The 12,675-nt window shown below is 35.5% G+C and overlaps 1 pseudogene; it reads left to right on the top strand.

Moving 5' to 3' along the window:
• The first annotated feature begins 3,401 nt into the window (after window positions 1-3,401).
• LOC120260178 lies at window positions 3,402-12,415 on the top strand (annotated as a pseudogene).
• Window positions 12,416-12,675: the final 260 nt, after the last annotated feature.

The following is a 12,675-nucleotide window of genomic DNA, read 5'->3' on the forward strand; positions in this document are numbered from 1 at the left end:
ATATCTATATCAATATCTATATCTGTATATATATACAAGGATGCAAATATTCATGCTATGCTGTGGATGCTATTTAGGTATAATTCCTGGTTAATTACAGGGATTTACACATGCACCCACACATACAAAAGCCATACTTATACAAGACAATAATCATTCATCCTTAGGGTACAAAAGAGGAACTTCTTGGTTAACAATTTCATCTAGTTCAACACACACAAACGCAAAAAGACACATCTATAGTCTTCACAATATGCCTTCTAACAAATGAGAAAAAATGTCATACAAAAGACATACTCCTGGAGTACACCATAAACACAACACTGACACATGAAATCTACCTGAATTCTCAGCACACTCAAAAGTTGCAGACCATCTTCTATCACATAGCTTTTTCCTTGCTTAGAACTGGGTCACAAATAATCCATGCTAAAAGATTTTTTAACACATGCTAGGTCTAATATGACATCTACCATATTGGCAATTTTTAAGCTTTTTGTACAGGAATAACTTGTTAAATTCTCAAAAAGACACAAGCTAGCTGTAATTCAATTAATGAGTTATCGTCAGTGAATTTGCTAATCAAAAAACTTCTCAATCAAGATGTGGCAACCTGATGGACTTTCCACATTAGACTGATGGGAATGTAGCCTCCCATGACTTATCATTGTTTTATTAGGGAAAGAGAGACTAGGAAGAGGGAAAACAGTCAGACAAGAATATTTACTCTCATAACTTGACTAGTGTAGGCTGAGGAGTGGCAAGCCCTTGCAACCATCCGGCTATTGAAACAAACATATAACTCAAACACTCCATTTTAAGATCTTCTTTATTTCGTATTCAAGTGTTCGGGATGATGGTTAAAACCATTTCATCATTAAAAGATTGAAAATGTTTTTCTCCTCTATAGCTAATGGAGGCATAATCTCATCTTTTCGTTACAATGTGTAATAACTTCCAACTAAGAGGTGAATTATAATCATTTATTAAAAGCTGTGATCCTAAGAACTCTTGAATTTCTGAAAACTGCAAAGTTTGAATATATAAACATTCATACTGGAATCAGTACATAAAACAAGCTGCTATGCCAACATATAAATCTTTTTTTCTTTCACATTAACATAGAAATTGTCATGACAAACACAGTGAGACTTGACGTTTATTTTATTGGATGATTAAAACTCATAGTTACAGAGTACTTTAAAAGCAGGACTGACAACAGGCATTCTAAACATGATATAAGAAAAAAAGCAGAGCAGCATACACTGATACACGTGTATTTTATAGGATAAAGGTAAGCATATTATACCCTTCGTTCCCAGTAGGGATGAAAGCAGACGAAATCATAGACAGGGGTGATGGTGGAAACCAAGGCCAGGTTCACACCCATGAACACCAAGAGCCCTGTCATGGGCCCGGGTCCTGTGTGGCATCCTTCCTCTCCCCCTTTCTTACTTCTCTCCTTCCTGACTGATCAATGGGCTAGCATATTTATGGAATGCAATTGATAAAGAAGGTCAACTCTGTCGTTCCTAATGAAAGGTATGCTTTCACTCAAACCCTCAAGTTTAAAACAATGTGTAAAACAACCTTACTTTAAAAAGAATGTAAAACAGTGCAAAATCCAAATTTACATTTTTTACAGTGGGCATTTGTTAATTAAAAACATTCAAAAATTATACTCGATCTAAGTATTTGCCAATCTGATGTACTTGTTTTACCTAATGTTGAATTGAAAACTAAAATTTTCAAATGTAGATATGAAATAATGAATGAAAATTACAAAATAACTAAAATGTTCAAATTACTTGAGCATAAACCCTATAAGTTCTGTAAGTTGTTATTTGTACATAACCCAATAAACCTAAGATTTCTAACACATAGACCCTAGACTAAGTCCATTGTTGGTTGTAAACTTGTGACTGTGTGAAATGGAGATTTTGGTTGTAAATCTTCAAAATTTTCAGAACAAACCAGAACAAGACAATGGAAAAAGGCCTTGGGAGCACATATGCAATTTTAAAACTTCCACATTAAAAACAGATGCTTTCTAACTTAGTTTAGGTTTTTTTTTCTCTTATATATATATACATAAATTGAAAATCCTAGAAATCCCATGAGAGCATAACAAAATTCGAATCAAGCAATGAAAAATTGAGATGCATCCTATGTAATTGCATAAACAACTAGCGAAATCAAATTTTTCTTCCCCAAAAATCCTCACAATTTGCAGAAGCTACAAATTTCTAGGGATTAATGCGTCACAGTTGAATTGATTAGAAAAGAAGCTATTGAGAAGGAGGATGATGAGAAGCAAGAGCAGCTAAGAAGAAGGGAGAAGGGTAGTGACCAAAAAAAGGCACCTAGAGGTCCAATGGACGATGACAGGGAGGCGATGAGGAGCTGGGCACGACCAGGCCGCGACGGCGATCACTGGCTCACGAGGAGTAAAACCCAGAGAAAAAGGAATCTAGGTTACTTTTTAAATAACTTCTATATAATCTACATATTAATGTATTATATAAAAACTATGTAATGCTCTATTTTTAATTTAAAAATTCATTAATTTTCTGTTTAGAGTTGATTGTATAGTCAATTATTTTTTAAAAAAACCATGAATTATTCATTAAACTTAATTATATATATATAATATCAAATAATATGAATTATAAATAGATTTTTTTATTTAAAGGTAATTTTAAAAATTAGTGATGTATAATTTAACCTAATAAGTGAAAGATAAGATGTTATTCTAAATGCTTGAAAGGGAAAAATAATTGACAAAAAGGTTATGAGATCTTTTTGAAAAACAAATACCTTTATCTTTATTTAATTATTATTATTATTAGTTTATAAATATAAATAAACTACAAACGTAGACAAAAAAAAGAAAATCCGTAATTTCGGTAACACAAATACCTAAGCAAAGACCTGATATCAATATACCCAATGATCATTGACTTATTTACTATTTCTCATAATTACTTTTTATTAAATTTTATCTATATAAATATTTTTAAGTATTTATATTACCATCAAACCATAAATAGTGTATATTATAGATTGGCAATCAACAATTAATTAATCACATAACAAACAATATATTATAATTTAGAATGTAATATAATGTAATATCTATTATTTAAATGTGGTAGTGATTAGAATCACAACCCCATCCTAAATCTTCAAACACATATTGTATCCGTAGATTCCTAATATAAATTTACAACAAACACCGCCAAATTGATAAGATAATTTACTCAATAAAAAAAACAATTTACCATAAAAAAATAATAAAGGAGTATATGACAAATACAATACTTATTATTACCATTTAAAAAAAAAATAAAAACTAAAATAAAAATCCACTTAGCAAAAATAGTCCACAAGAGTCGTACAAGTCACGTTTCACTCCCGAATCATCATGACCTTCTCTTCCTCTTCTTCTTCTTCTCTCGATCAACAACACCTCGATCACTATCACTGATGGCCATGGATGCCGTTGTCGAGGGCCTCTGGGGCCTCTCCGAGGAGGCGGAGCGCGCCGGCGACTATGCCCGCGCCGTGAAGTGCCTTGAGGCCCTGCTACAGAGCGGCACCTCTCTCCTCCCCATGACTGAGATCCGTTCTCGTCTCCGCCTCGCCACGCTTCTCCTTGACCGCACGCACAACCTCAACCACGCCAAGGCCAACCTGGAGCGCGCCCACCTCCCTCCTCAACCCCTATCCCGTCTGCTCTGCCCCTCAAGCTTCGTGCCCACTCACTCCTCGCCCAGTGTTACCACCTCACTGGCGCCATCCCTCACGAGAAGCAAATCATTGTCCGCGCCCTCAACCTGCTCCATTCCTCCACCGACGCCGCTCTGCTTCCTCGCGATTTCGCCCTTCTCTGGTCCTGTAATCTCCAAGCGCAACTCGCCTCCGTGCTGGCGGTGGAGGGCGACTGCCCTGCTGCGCTCGTGGCGCTTGATTCCGGCCTTGTTGCTGCTGGGGATCTTCGCAGACCGGAACTTCAGGCTTTCTTTGCTGCTTCTTCTCTTCATGTGCAGCTTCTCCACTGGGAGGACTCTGGCTCGGTTGCTATTGCTGTCGAGCGCTGCGACGTTATCTGGGATTCTGTTTCTGCCGATCTGGTGTGAATTCATTCTTGGTGAATTTTGAATTCGACTTATGATGATTTCTCTAGTGATTAATTTTTAGTATGTTCCTTGAATTCTATGCTTTAAAATCCGAAAGTTCAGATATTTATTCAGTTTGATTGCTCTCCTGTTGAACAATCCAGAGACAGAAATGTGGTGGCTTGTTCTACTACATTGAGCTGCTGCATGCTTTCTATCTCCTCCGAATCTGCGACTACAAGGCTGCTTCTCAGCATGTGGACAAGCTGGATGCGACCATGAAGGATGATATCCAAAAGGTGCAGTGTGTAAAGGATTTGAAGATGGAGTTGGATGCTGTGAGCCAGAGTCTCTCTCAGCCTAATTTGCATAGGAGGGAGAGGTTTGCATTGAGTGAGAAGCAGGTTCAATTGCAGGAGCGGTTGAGATTTGCTACTGGCTTCGAGACAGTGGTCGAGTGGTCATCATTTGGAGAGAAGTTAATTTTGGCACCTGCACCCTTGGATGGTGAGTGGATTCCTAAGGCGGCTGTTTACGCTTTGGTTGATCTCATGGTTGTCAAGCTCGGACGCCCAAAAGGAGTATTTAAGGAGTGTGGGAGAAGGATACAATCTGGGCTCCAATTGATTCATGGTGAGAATATCAGTTTGAAATACTCCTTGGAATGCACAATCTTCTGCATTTCCACCCCCTTTCAAAAGATTGATAAACTCTAATTGCAATCTGTAATTTAATTGACTCTCATCTTCAATTAGGTCAGCAGAACATGCATCTCTGTCCTAAAGTCTAATATAAATTGATGTTTTCCTTGCATGCAGAGGAACTACTCAAACTAGGAATCCGTGATGGTGTGAGAGGTAAACTTTTTCATCTTATGGAATTTTATCTCGGCTGTTTGGTGCTTGTGATACTAAGAGGTGTATCCCAAGAGCACAAGGCTTTGGCAATGACTGGTCTAGGGAGTGCAAGTCTCATTGAGTTGTTACTAAGTGCTTCTGTTGTGAACTTGCAAAAACTTACTTTGGTTTATATGGGGCATCCTTATAAAATAAATTAGTTGATTACCAAAATCGAAGGTTTTACTAATCTCATATTTATATAAAACTGCATAGTTTATTGCTTAGGTTTATTATCCTGATGAAGCCCCTTAGGTTTTAGCTAGATCATAATGCTAGGTTTTGGTACATGTATGAGTTAAAAGCTCTACATACTTTTCTACATAATATCGAGTTTATGTTGAATATTGATAAAAATTGACTCTTCCTTCTGGAGCCACTTACTCTGACACACCCTTATTATGCCATTCTGAACAAAAACACCAAGTCCTTTCTTTCATTTAAATTAAAGTTTCTATGGATGTTTGTTTGACCTATGTGAATCTCATTGAAATAAAAGTGCCAAATTTTATTATATGGTGATGCTGCTAATATTTTAGGTTATTCTTTCCCTAATATTTAAAACGGTATGTCTTTCTTTTTCTGTTGTCATATTTATGGTGTGATTTCTTATTAATTCTTGGTTTGGACACCTAACATTTAGTTGTTGAAATTTTTATCCCATCTGAAAAAGTCAGCCTGACACTTGCTGGGCCTGTTTCACAGTTGCTTGGGTTTTACGCCGCATGGTGTTAAACCGTTGCCAAATCACTTTAGTTCAGCTAAGGCCTATAGCCCAATCCAATTCACTATGAGGAACTTCTTGTTGAATCTAGTTTTATGTCATGATTCTGATCAAGTCAGCGGTCATTCCAGTATCTATGCCTTCTTGATAGAAATTTTTGTGCTTTTGTGGATAGTGGAAATATTAGTGTTTTAGAGTGTTTACCTGAAAGATAATTCTTTGCTGTGTAGAGGTGGATTTACAACACTCAACCATTTTGGATGTCCGGGCTCTATTTGATGCTTCTAATGCAGTTTCTGGAAAATAAAGTTGCTGTAGAACTTACACGGTCAGGAGTTTGTTGAAGCTCAAGCGGTGAATTTCTGGCAGCATCATTCTCTATTTAATTTACCTTCATTTTTAAAACACTCCTACCTTTACTTATGAGAAAAATTTTTGTTGAGGCTAACACGCTCAAATATAATCATTCATTCAATAAAATTGATGGCTGTTTGTTACTTTGATTTTTGAAGGCTTTTAGTGCAAATGATAAATTGGTACTCCCATTACCCAACAATCTTACAAGAGTGTGAGATGTACCATTCAAATGCTTAGGGGAGCAGTATGCTCATTCTGTTGGTTGCTTCCATGATGCAGCTTTCCACTTTCTTGAAGCTACAAAGGTTCCAATACTATTTTTCTGACCATTCAATTAGTTGATAGATTTAACAATTCTTTATTTAATTGAAGGGATAATAACATTTATATGATCTAAATTTTATGAATATCTGATCTAACTATTTGGATATTGATAATTCTCAGCTAACTGAGAGCAAATCAATGCAAACCATGTGCCAAGTTTATGCTGCTGTCTCCTACATCTGCATTGATGATCCAGAATCATCCTCACTGGTGAAATTTTCTTGAACAACAATCCTTATTATTTCGAAAATTTTAGTGTTTTCTTCTAACATGATTTATTTACTGAATCTCCTTTTGTTCCGTTTAGGCACTAGATTTGGTAGGACCTGTTTACAAGTTTATGGATTCCTATGTGGGAGTTCGAGAGAAAACATGCATAGTCTTTGCTTATGGACTTCTGTTGATGAGGCAACATAATCTACAGGAAGCTAGGTGGGGATCTCCACACCAGTTGAATTTGTATTTGCTGACAGTCCTATGAAGTAAATGAGATACTTAACACATAAATGTGTTCATTGCTGATTTTTCCTTTTCACCATAAGTTTGTGGTGATTATCAATATGATGCACTAGTGTTTCTTTATAAATTTTTTATTTCTTTTGCTTCTGAACTTGCAACAACTTTGTTAGATGGCACATTCGACTTCGGTATGGAGTATTTCTTTTTACAGGTGACCACCTAGGTGGTTTTGAGCAAGACAACTACCTAAGCAGTGATTAACTGATTCTATATATGAATATTATGCAGAATTCGTCTTGCCAGTGGATTGAAAATTGCACATCAGCAGTTGGGAAACATTCAACTTGTTTCTCAGTTCTTGACGATTCTGGGTACATTAGCTCTTCAGCTACATGACACTGTGCAAGCTAGAGAAATTTTGAAGTCATCCTTGACATTGGCGAAGACACTCTGGATATTCCAACTCAGATTTGGGTGCACTTTCTCTGTTTTAACAGGTAAATGCAAGGCCCTTCTTATATTGAGTGGCTCAGTTTCCTTTGCAGTAACCATGAACCAGGTATATATAGAAAAGGCATAAAAGATAATTAAACTTTTTATTACCATGATAGCGTTTTTCTAAGAGATGATCATAGAATTGTTATTATATGGAGATATCTTTTTACTTATAATTTAAGGAAGACTTTTCTCCTTATTACTATTAACTTGAAAAACTGATGTATTCTCAATCCTATTTGGTAGGTTTGTATCGAGAAGTTGGTGAGAGGGGTAATGAAAATGGAGAACTCCGAATATGAGGAAGAAGGAAGATGATTTGCAAAAGAGACTATCAGAAGCTTTTTCAAGCATTCATCACCTTGAGCTGGTATGTCAATGAGATCTACTTGAATAGGCTTATGCATCCCCTTGATGAGACTTACATATTATCTTAGAATGCAAGTTATTTGTTGGTGAAATCTATCGTTAATTCCTTTGAAATTAATTAAAAGTAGCTGGACCATACCATTGGAACTGCAAACCCTTTATATTTTAGATCTGTTTGTCTTTCTTTTCGAACTCCCAAAGAGATTGTAGAAATCATTGATAATTCTATTATATACACATGTTGGATGTTTGCAATTTTGTTATATGCAAAAAAAACTAAAAGCTGAAGAATAAACTAAAAAATTATGGTTGTTTTTCGGTTGTCATTGGAATAAAATGTGATAAGTTGGACGAAGGGGTTTGAATCTGAATCTGAATTTGTGAGAAAATTTTTGTCCCAAGTTTTCAATGTAATTATGAGTTTTGACTTAATTAATACTAAAAAGGAGCAAGTGCACTAATAGTGCTTAACCTAAGCCCTTCAATCAATTTTGGTGGAACTAAAAAATGGGTAATTTTAAATATTCACCCAACATCCCTAGCCATTACACCATGAATGAAGTGGATTGAAATATTATTTTTATTTCTGATGATGTCAATTTTGGAGCATATGTGGCATATAACATGTAATGAGCTTTCCTGCTATGTCATCATCCATGTGCCATATAGTTGTTGATGTGGCAACTTATGCCATGTCAGCAATTGAAGTGTAACTCATTTGTGAGCCATGCCTAATGAAAAATGCACGTTACATTTCACGTATAGAGGCGTGACAAAAACTCAAATCTTCGAGATATTTATAAAAATAATTATAAAAAAAAAAAATCTTCACAGTAATAACCATCATTATTCATACAATCAAACTTCTATAATTAATCTCATTCCTTATTTAAGAAAAATGAGAAAGCGGGCATAGGAAGATACATCATTTCTAGCAAATATTCTACAGATATTTTGCATTACCATCGACTCCCTAATGGACATTCTTTATTAGCATTCTTCACATTAACAAATGCAATTTATGCCTCCCAGCATTTTTGTTTTGAATTTTTAATGGTGGCTATTTAAAATTGTTGATGTCGCATAAGCTATTGCACTAACAACTAAAAAGTTCAAAAATAAATAAAATTTAACTAACCACATGACATGTGGAGATGATATGACAGAGATTGAAATGTCCATGACACATACACCATGTAAGTTTGCCGGTCCACCTTGTCATGAAAAATAGTATTTAAGCTCATGACACTCATAGTGTTGTGGCAAAGGATCTTGATGAATATTCCTCATAGTTCAAGAGCTGAAAAAGACCCATGTTAGAGTTCAAAGACCAAACTTACCAAAAGAGTCTTGATTCAAGAACTAATAGTGGATTTAACCTTGGTGAGTGCTCTAACCATGTTTTAACTTGTGGTCAATCCAAGTGGCATATTTATTCAACAAACTAAAGGAAAAAGTCAGATGGAGATTACTTGAAGCAGACCTAATTCAAAGTAATCCTTCTTTGAAAGACTTTGGTATTACTCCTAGATCATTTGCTCTACCTCAATAAAAAGGAAGTGCGAACCTCTTTCAATAGAATCATTTTTGTTCTTGGTCTGAATTTCAATATTAAGCAAGTTCAAACTAATTGACTACTTGTGTGATAAATTCCTCGAATTGACTTGCTATTTCTATAAAGGATATAATTAACAATCCTAAGTTGACATTATCTTTTTCCTATAAGAGGTCCGATGGGAAAAAGTGTTCCTAAAATTTTCCATCAGCTATTTCTTATGTGACTACAGGTCGAAACTGAAACAAAAATACTTTTTCTCCTTGGTGGGATGTGATTCGTTGAACATAAATCTAAATTTTTTCAATTCTTTTTGATTCATTAAAATTTTTTTCCCTGTTTGCTCTTGGTGGTATCAAGATGCCGTCATGCCTGGATATCTTATCTGTCTCTCCAGGGAAAAGTGGATATTTCCAGAAAGACTTTTGGCTCAATAATCATCTGTTTCTCATGTTCCGTAAATAGGCAGGACATTGGGGAAGATTCAAAAAGGCATTTTGGGAATTAATCTGATTCTATTTTTGTTCATTCCATTTTAAGAAAGGAAAGATCCCCAAAAATGATCTTTAGTTTAGTTGTTGAAACTCTGTTTAGTCGATCAATGTGTGATACTCTTCCACTTCACACCTTGGAACCCATTGTGCTTATAGTTTTTATGGAGAGCAAAGCGCATCTACATCTTCTTAGCTCTAGAATAATTGAGGAAAAGAAAATGTTCTTTTTGAAGATGCTTTTCTAGAACAAACCAATAGACAGAGAAGGTGAGGTCTCTAGCTCAAATGTTTTAGAGCACATGGCTAGGAACCAGCGGTGTCGAAGGTTCAAACTCTCTGCTCACATCTGGCCACATCTAATTTTATCTTTTGCAGGAAATTCATTATCAAGATAGCTGACATTGAGCTATTGAAATGGAAAGGGTTTTATTTATTTATTTATTTATTTATTTTATTGATCATGAATGCTTCGATCATTAAATATTTGTGTTGTATTCCCTGTAATCCTTCCTTAGCTAGGTTTGGGCAAAATAGTAGAGCACGTACAAATATTACTAGCATAGCTAAATTCTGTACCTCGTCATTGTTGTTTTGCTCGTGGTAATTATGGCCTATGGGGAGAATCAATGATTGTATCTTTGGCCCACGGCTAGCACATCATCTGAGAATTCTTTTAATTGCTGAGGTGCAAGTAAATAGCCCCTAGGCTATTGACAAGGTTGTATCCCTGATTTACATTGAGGACGGTGATTTTCAAAATGCCATAGAATTGAATGGGATATGATGAGATAGAATGCAATAGAAGGAACAGAATGGGTTACTTACTCCAACAGTCAAAGCAACTAAATTCAGTTCTCCATTCTTCAATTAGGAATTAATCAAAATTTCCCCAAGTAGGGTTTAAACTTAAGTCTACTAATTAAAATGGATGCTAAATCTCAGTTGCATAGCCAATTAAGTTAATTTTAGTATTAATTAATGATTATATTAATCTATAGAATGCAACTAAATTTTGTAAAAAGAAACTATTTCTATTCTTAATTATTCCATAAGAAACTTGGAATAACTGTTTTCATTAGACTAATTAATAGTCTCACATTGGTATTGTAATATGTTTGGACTTGAATGTATGCGTCTAGGTTTCTCATCCTATCAGCTTAGCTTTTGGGTTGACTCATTAACTAGATGATATGTTTTTGTTTGCATCTAGCGAGAGAGTTATTTTGGGTTATGCCTCAAACGTGGGTGTATTGCTTTGTATTGAAATCTCTGTCATGGTAAGTGCTTTTCTAAATGCATTACTTGGTGGACACTTAGTTGTTAAGTCTTCAGTTACCTGAAATTTTTCCAGGAAGGTCTATTCTCTGTAGTCCTTCTGTTCAATGTGGATCTGCCTAATAGGTGAAGGCATCTGATCAAGAAAAACTAAGCCAAAAATAATATTATTTGGTTGATTGTACATCACACCTCAAGTAGTTCATACTGGAGTATAAAATTAGTGCTCATGAAAAATATCCAGGCATTTGGTATTAAGTTTACATTGAGTGTGGAAATGCGTGTTTCTCTTTGAATTAATTTTGTAAGTATGGACCTTCAGTTTAGTTTATGATGGGCACCTGGCCATTGATGTCATTGGTACAGAAAGAAAATGGTGGATTGTTGATTAAGAAGTTTTCCTCCATTGCATTTTGACATTATGCACTACAATTGGCTTTAAACTCATCTAATATTTATTATTTGCTGTCTTTTGAACATGTTTTTGCTGCCATTTCTCATCTCTAACCTTATTGCAATGTTATCTCTTGGCATGAAAATATTTAATAGTATCCTGAAAAGAAAGTTCAAAGGAGAATTTACTATTTTACCTCAAAGCAAGCCCAATTCAATGTGCGTTTTTCTCTTTCCTAGGTCCAAAAGTTATGTGGGTACAATAAAAATATTTCTACTGTTGCAAGCAAATTCAATTCTTAGCATTTTTGAGCTCTTAAAGCCATTGGTTTACTTATTGATCCTTTTTGGCCACTAGACCTTCCCTAAGTTTGACTTTTGTATTGCACGTGATGTGATGTCTAGACAATTACTGGACCCGCCCATGAATTTGCCACTGTTACATAATCAATTCAGGAGGCCATGGCATGAATCCAGATCTGCTAGAAGATGCATGGGTGTAATTAAAATGGACTTTCGATCCCATACCTGTTCTATTGGGTGAGAATGAGGGAGTAAAGAAGGTTTGAATGGCACATTATCAAATCCATCAAATTTAGTTCCTGATTATGAATTATATGGTTCTTCTTGTTCAATCCACTGTCTCAGATACTCCACTTGAATTCACACTATATTATACTTTTGCTGTATGTGCATCTGTAGGCTGGTTTTGGATTGAAGACCCAAACAAGTGAATCTTAGTAGCAATTTTTATTCTGGAGTGTAGTCAACTAACCTGGCATTTTTATAATATGCCATAGTCTGAATTTCTCATTATACTTTGTGTGATCATATATATTTATCTTGTTGTAAAGCTGTCTTAAAATTTGCTGCAGATTGAGAAGACCAGGATAAAAGTCCACCAATTTCCTGGACTAGACATTGAAGAGCAGCAGCTGGGCCTTCTACAAGGTTGATCTCGACATCCCCAATCCATTGGTTTGTCAAAGCCACCACCTCCATCTATATCATACAGGCTGCGTGACTCCATTCAGGAGAAAACGTGGTAGGAGGAACTTCTAACAAAACAACTGACTACCATCCTTATTTCCATCTGGAGATGCATCTGTCATGAATTTTCAGAGAAAATGTCTAACACCTGTTGTATTTTCCGGTTTCGCTTTGCCGGATGTCTCAAAAGCTTTTATGAGCTTAAATTTTGTAGCAATCTGCTCGT

The sequence above is a fragment of the Dioscorea cayenensis genome, chromosome 5 (assembly GCF_009730915.1).
Source record: "Dioscorea cayenensis subsp. rotundata cultivar TDr96_F1 chromosome 5, TDr96_F1_v2_PseudoChromosome.rev07_lg8_w22 25.fasta, whole genome shotgun sequence".
Classification (NCBI taxonomy): Eukaryota; Viridiplantae; Streptophyta; class Magnoliopsida; order Dioscoreales; family Dioscoreaceae; genus Dioscorea; species Dioscorea cayenensis.